This window comes from Mesoplodon bidens, assembly GCF_964165515.1.
Source record: "Mesoplodon bidens genome assembly, chromosome: 2".
NCBI lineage: Eukaryota > Metazoa > Chordata > Mammalia > Artiodactyla > Ziphiidae > Mesoplodon > Mesoplodon bidens.
The window spans coordinates 85,025,108-85,031,182 of record NC_138177.1 but is presented as its reverse complement, the minus strand read 5'-3'; the positions used below and the strand labels follow the sequence as shown (position 1 = coordinate 85,031,182).

General features: G+C 41.0%; 1 pseudogene across 1 annotated transcript; it reads left to right on the top strand.

Moving 5' to 3' along the window:
* The first annotated feature begins 1,294 nt into the window (after positions 1-1,294).
* Positions 1,295-1,932, top strand: LOC308612686 (cytochrome c-like; annotated as a pseudogene). Its single transcript has one exon. The product of its transcript is annotated as a cytochrome c-like (transcript).
* The last annotated feature ends 4,143 nt before the right edge of the window (positions 1,933-6,075 follow it).

The window sequence follows — 6,075 nt, the reverse complement described above, 5'->3', positions numbered from 1 at the left end:
CAACAGGGAAGCCCAAAAGTGTTGTTTTTGAAAACGATATAATTTTATAGAGAGCAAACTATCCCCCCACCAATATAATTTACTGTGTGCTCTGAGAATGCAGTGCCTGGAATTAAATTGTCATGGAGTACTTGGGGACATTGAATCAGCTACATTCTCGATTTGCAATGGGAACCCAGAAATCTTGCAGGAGAAATTGTGAAATCCTAAGGCTGACGTATGATATGGACACACCTGTCTGATGGAGAGACTGCATTGCATGGAGGTTGAGTCTGTGCTGGAGCCAGAATGCCTAGTTTGAAAACTCGTTCCACCACCTACTAGCTGTGTGATTTGGGGTAACTTACTTCGCTTGCCTCAGTTTCCTCATTTGTAAAAGGACTTTTGTTACTAGTAGGATCTATTTCAAGGTTGACAGTTAAATATTTGTAAAGTGCTAACCGTATCTGACGCGTGGTAAACATGAATGTAAAAGTAGACAGACCTAAAGGTTCATGAAGGGAACAGAACTGGAGGGAGAAACAAAGATACCTCAGAGAGAAATCTCAAGAAGAGAAACCATGCTGTGGGCTGAACTGAGCAGCGAGTATAAGGATCCAGCCATTCCCCTAACCTAGGCTATCTTTTACCCCTGACCCGCTTGCCCAAACATAAGAAAAACAGAGAGTTCTGAAATAAAGGAGAGCTATCAGTAGATGCCTAGTAGCTCTGCTGTGGAGAAAACTGCCCTGATATTGCTGGTAACCAGAAGTGAAAAGAACTTTACAATTGTCCAGAAAAGAGAAAGAGCACTGGGAATGACATAGCCAGGTGAGCAATGGTGAGAGCACAGCAGGTTGGCAACAGTGAGGCAGAGTAGCCCAAGAATAGCGTGAAGGTTTGCAATGGCTGGTTCTGCCACTCTTGGACAGAGCAACTCTGGTCATCAGCAGGAATGGAAGAGGTCATCAAGACCAGCAGAGGAATGCTGAGCTGCGGTTAAAATCTGGGGCATTTCTGGGGAATCCCAGTGGTTAAGACTCCACGCTTTCACTGCCAAGGGCTCAGGTTCAGTCCCTGGTCAGAAAATTAAGATCCTACAAGCCACGTGGCGCAGCTAAAAAAAAAAAAAAGATTCGGGGAATTTCTGTTAATGTGCCGTATTAGCAATCATGAGTGGGTAAGGCCAGGGGATATAAAGGGGACATCTTGTGATTTAAAGTTCACTTCTCTGAACACAGGTACATAAGCACATGTACCTTGGATTAGCATATCCTTGCACTTAGCAGGAAGTCCAACTTCAGAGCAAGGACCTTCCTAAAGCACATGTCAAAAAACCAAAATTAAAATGGGTGATGTTGAGAAGGGCAAGATTTTTGTCCAGAAATATGCCCAGTGCCACACCGTGGAAAAGAAAGGCAAGCATAATAAATGGTCCTGGATGGAAGACAGGTCACGCCCCTGGGATTCTCTTACACTGATGCCAACAAGAACAAGGGCATCACCTGGGGAGAAATGTACTTGGAGAATCCTAAGAAGTACATCCCTGGAAAAAAATGATCTTCCCTGGCATTAAGAAGAAGACAGAAAGGGCAGACTTGATAGCTTATCTCAAAGCTTCTAATGAGTAATAGTTGGCCCACTGCCTTATTTTCTTATAAAACAGAAATGTCTCAACTTCTTTTATGTGTAACGTATTTAAATTGATCTCATATACCAGAATTCAGATCATGAGTGGCTGAAAGAATATTTTTTTGGATAGTCCTGATTTAAATAAGATGGCTGTGGTTAAATTAATATGATCAGCTTTTTGAATTTTGATAGGAATTCCAGTTCAGCAAGTACTGTTACTGTTTCCCTCTTCTAAAGGTATAATTAGACTTGATTGGTAATATCGAACTTTTCACAACGATGGTGAATGCCATCTCAAAACATATAGGATATTGGTTTTAATTTAGGTTTATAGAACTGATTATATGAGTATAATATTTAAATACTGGGAAAATCGCTTTGTTGTCTCATACAATTGAGCAAGACTCACCTGCATTTCAGTTTGTGTTCATTAGGCTTTAAAGGGCTGAAGACAAGGTAGAAATATCCATTTTATCTTTTTGGTCTTAACTATGCCAATCCAAAATTCCCTGTATCCAAAATGTTGCCTTTGGGGAATTCCCTGGCAGTCCAGTGGTTAGGATTCCACGCTCTCATTGCCTAGGGCCCAGGTTCAGTCCCTGGTCTGGGAACTAAGACTCCACAAGCCACGCAGTGCGTCCAAAAAGAAAAGAGAAAAATAAATAAAAATAAACAAATAAGTAAAATGTTGCCTTTTACTTAATGAAAGGCATTTTAGTGTGGTTTATGTAAAATATCAAAGAATATTTAACACTTCTCACATTTTATAGATGATCTATAAGGTCAGAGGCTTTTATTTTTATTTTTTATTTTATTTTATTTATTTTATTTTTTTAGCTGTGCCTAAAACCAGCTTGCATCATTCTTCTATCAGAATCAAAGCTGTTTCTTTAATTATGTGGCTCCACATACATCTCTCCTGGATAGAAGAATCTTCCCAGTCTGTTCCTGCCTCAATTCCCATAGAATATTTTAGGCATGTCAGCTGGTCAGAGGCTTTTAAAAGTCAGTGTGACAAGATATAATAGCAAGTTAAACTTTGCTTTTAAATCCTTTACTATATGAGTGAGACTGAGTTATAATTCAGGATTGTCTTTAAACAACTATTCAAAACGACATGAAACTATAAAACTCCTGTATATATGTGATTGGTAATGGTGTCTTTGCAAACTCATTAGTGTATTAAAGTAGAGGAGATATACCATCAGCACAAATTTGTAGATTTTGTGATCATAAGGCTTAAGATAATTAAAAACAAGATCTTAGAACAAATAAAGTTCACTTCTCAGCATTTCATGATGTTGTGCAAAGCGCCCTTTGACTTCCAGGTGCCAAGTTGTCTGAGTTTGAGAACCACTAGTACCAAGAAAAGAGGGACAAATGGCAGAGTTCTGAGTCTAATTGCTAGCTCTTTGGCTTTTCTATGTTTCTAAGGCCTTCCGGGGGCACATTGTTAATCCCAGTAATAAACAGGACATTTGAACAGCAGTTTACAGTTTACAAAGTGATTTCACACACATTATCTCTAATTCTTGCAACCAGTAAGATACATTCCAATTTAGACACTAAACAGACTTCATAATATGAGTGTACTGTAATATATTAGCTGTCTGTTCTTACACAATAAGGTTGTTTTCAACTTTTTGCTATTATAAACAATACTGGGATAAGCATTGTGATGAATAATACTTTGCACGTCTATAGTTATTTTTTATGACTATTCCTAAAGATAGAATTGCTGATTCAACAAGTATACCCATTGTAAAAAATTTTAATATATAAATTCAAAGGGTTCTTATTAGGTTATTAAATAACTAGATTATGTTTGATGTATTTTGCTACTATAAATAAAGGTAAATTAACCTGCAATCTTTTTTTTCAAATTTGTTTCTCTGTCTAAAGTTCTCTGTTTCCTCACATCCCACTTATTCCTCAATCTAATCTGGCCTGGCTTCCCATTTCCATCACTCTACTAAAACAGCTCTTGCTAAGGTCATCAAGGACCTCCATTTTTTTAAATCCAGTAGACATATTTTATTCCTAACCTTACTTGTTTTCTCCAAGGGATTTCACACCTTTGACAATCCCCCCTTCTAGAATCACTTACTTCCATGGCTTTCATGACACCATACTCTGGTGATTTTCTTCCTACCTCTTGGACTGCTGTTTTTCTTTTACATACTGTGTCAGGGTCCCCAAAAACAGACTAGAAGAACTCATAGGACTCAGAAAAGTTGGTATGCTCATGGTTATGGTGTATTACAGTGAAATGATACAGATTAAAATCAGCAAAGGTAAAAGGTCCATGGAGAAAATTCCAGAAGAAAACAGGCACAAGGTTCCAGGTGTCTCCTCCCAGTGGAGTTGCACAGGCACTAATTCTCCCAGCAATGATGTGTGGCAACACTTTTGTGCAGTGTTGCCAAACAGGGAAGTTCACCCAAGCCTTGGTATACGGGGTTTTTATTTTGGGGGAAGGTCTGTCCCATAAGCATGGATCACCCACATAACTGACCTCAGCTGCTCAAATTCCAGCCCACAGAGGTCAAACTGATACATCATGCTCCAAGGCCTCAGGCATACTAAAACAGATGATCAGCATAAATCACATTGATAGCTTAAACTATTCACTCAAAGTGATACAGTGTGGCCCAAGGCCTCAGGCATACAAACCATTCTTACAGGCGGAGTATTCCAAGGGCTCAGAGGTTATCATCTCCCAGGAGTCAATCAAGAACAGTTCTAAAAACAAGACTTTCTTTGGAGTGTGCAGGGTTTGATCAATACAGGCCTACAAAGTTAGCACTTTGCTGTACTCAGACTTATTCAGTGTTGGGCTTTCTGAAATATCAGCTCTAGAACCCCTTCTCTTCTCAATCAATTTTCTTCCCCTAGGCAAACTCATCCATGCTTCAGCTTCATTTGCCGTCCATACAGTAACTCCCAAGTGTATGACTTTAGCCCAGGTCAGTTAATATCTCCACGTGAATGTCTCAAAGGCACTGCAAAGTCAGCATGTCCAAGACTTAGTAATCTTTTCCCCAAACCTCCTCATCTTCTTCCACATTCCCTATCTCAATAAATGGTGTTTTGAGCTAGAAAGAAAGATATTTAGAAGATACATTAACTGATTTTATTGACAGATTACATACAGGAGGGGGTCGTCCTTAAAACCTACAACTTCTTACCACTCATATCTAATCTTTTACCCAGTCCTGTCAATTTGACTTTCTAAATATTTCTCCACATCCCTCCATTTCCACTGTCACCACCCTAAGTCAGCTTACCACCCTCAAGATATCACAAGTCACATGTACTGTGACTCCCCTATAATTCACTGTCTAAACTGGAGTTGAGTAATCTTTTCAAAGGAAACTGATCCCTGCTTCCCCAATCCTTATCTTCATGGCTTTCTCTTACTCTTAGGATGAAAAACAAAATCCCTAAGGGCCAATAAGGCCCCGTTTCATCTGGCCTAGACTACCTCTCTGGCCATACAATGTCCCACTTTTCCCTTGCTTTCTACATTCTGGCTACATTGGCCTTTCAATTTCTTCACTGTGCCATGCTCTCTCTTGCCTCAGGGCCTTTGCACATTCTGTACTCCAAGTGAAATGATTGCTTCTCCTACCACCACCACCACCACCACTACCACCCACTTTGCAGAGTTAATGCCTACTCAAACTTGAGGTCTGAGCTCAAGCAGTACTTCCTCAGAAAGCTCCTGTCTAGATCAGTTTTTTTTGCTGGATATCCTCATTGATCCCTCTTTCTGGGACTTCCCTGGTGGCGCAGTGGTTAAGAATCTGCCTGCCAATGCAGGGGACATGGGTTTGAGCCCTGGTCTGGGAAGATCCCACATACCGCGGAGCAACTAAGCCCGTGTGCCACAACTACTGAGCCTGTGCTCTAGAGCCCATGCTCAGCAACAAGAGAAGCCACCACAGTGAGAAGCCCATGCACCGCAACAAAGAGTAGCCCCCGCTCACCCCAACTAGAGAAGGCCTGTGAGCAGCAACGAAGACTCAAGGCAGCAAAAAATAAAAAATAAAGTAAAACTAAAAAAAGATTCCTCGGGCTTCCCTGGTGGTGCAGTGGTTGAAAATCCGCCTGCCAGTGCAGGGGACATGGGTTTGAGCCCTGGTCCAGGAAGATCCCACATGCCGCGGAGCAACTAAGCCTGTGCGCCACAACTACTGAACCTGCACTCTAGAGCCCACGAGCCACAACTACTGAGCCCATGTGCCACAACTACTGAAGCCCACGTGCTTAGAGCCCGTGCTCTGCAACAAGAGAAGCCACCGCAACAAGAAGCCTGCACACCGCAACAAAGAGTAGCCCCCGCTCACCGCAACTAGAGAAAGCCCGTGCGCAGCGACAAAGACCCAATGCATCCAGAAACAATAAGTAAATAATTTTTTTTTAATTAAAAAAAAAAAAGATCCCTCTTCATAGCTACTTGTA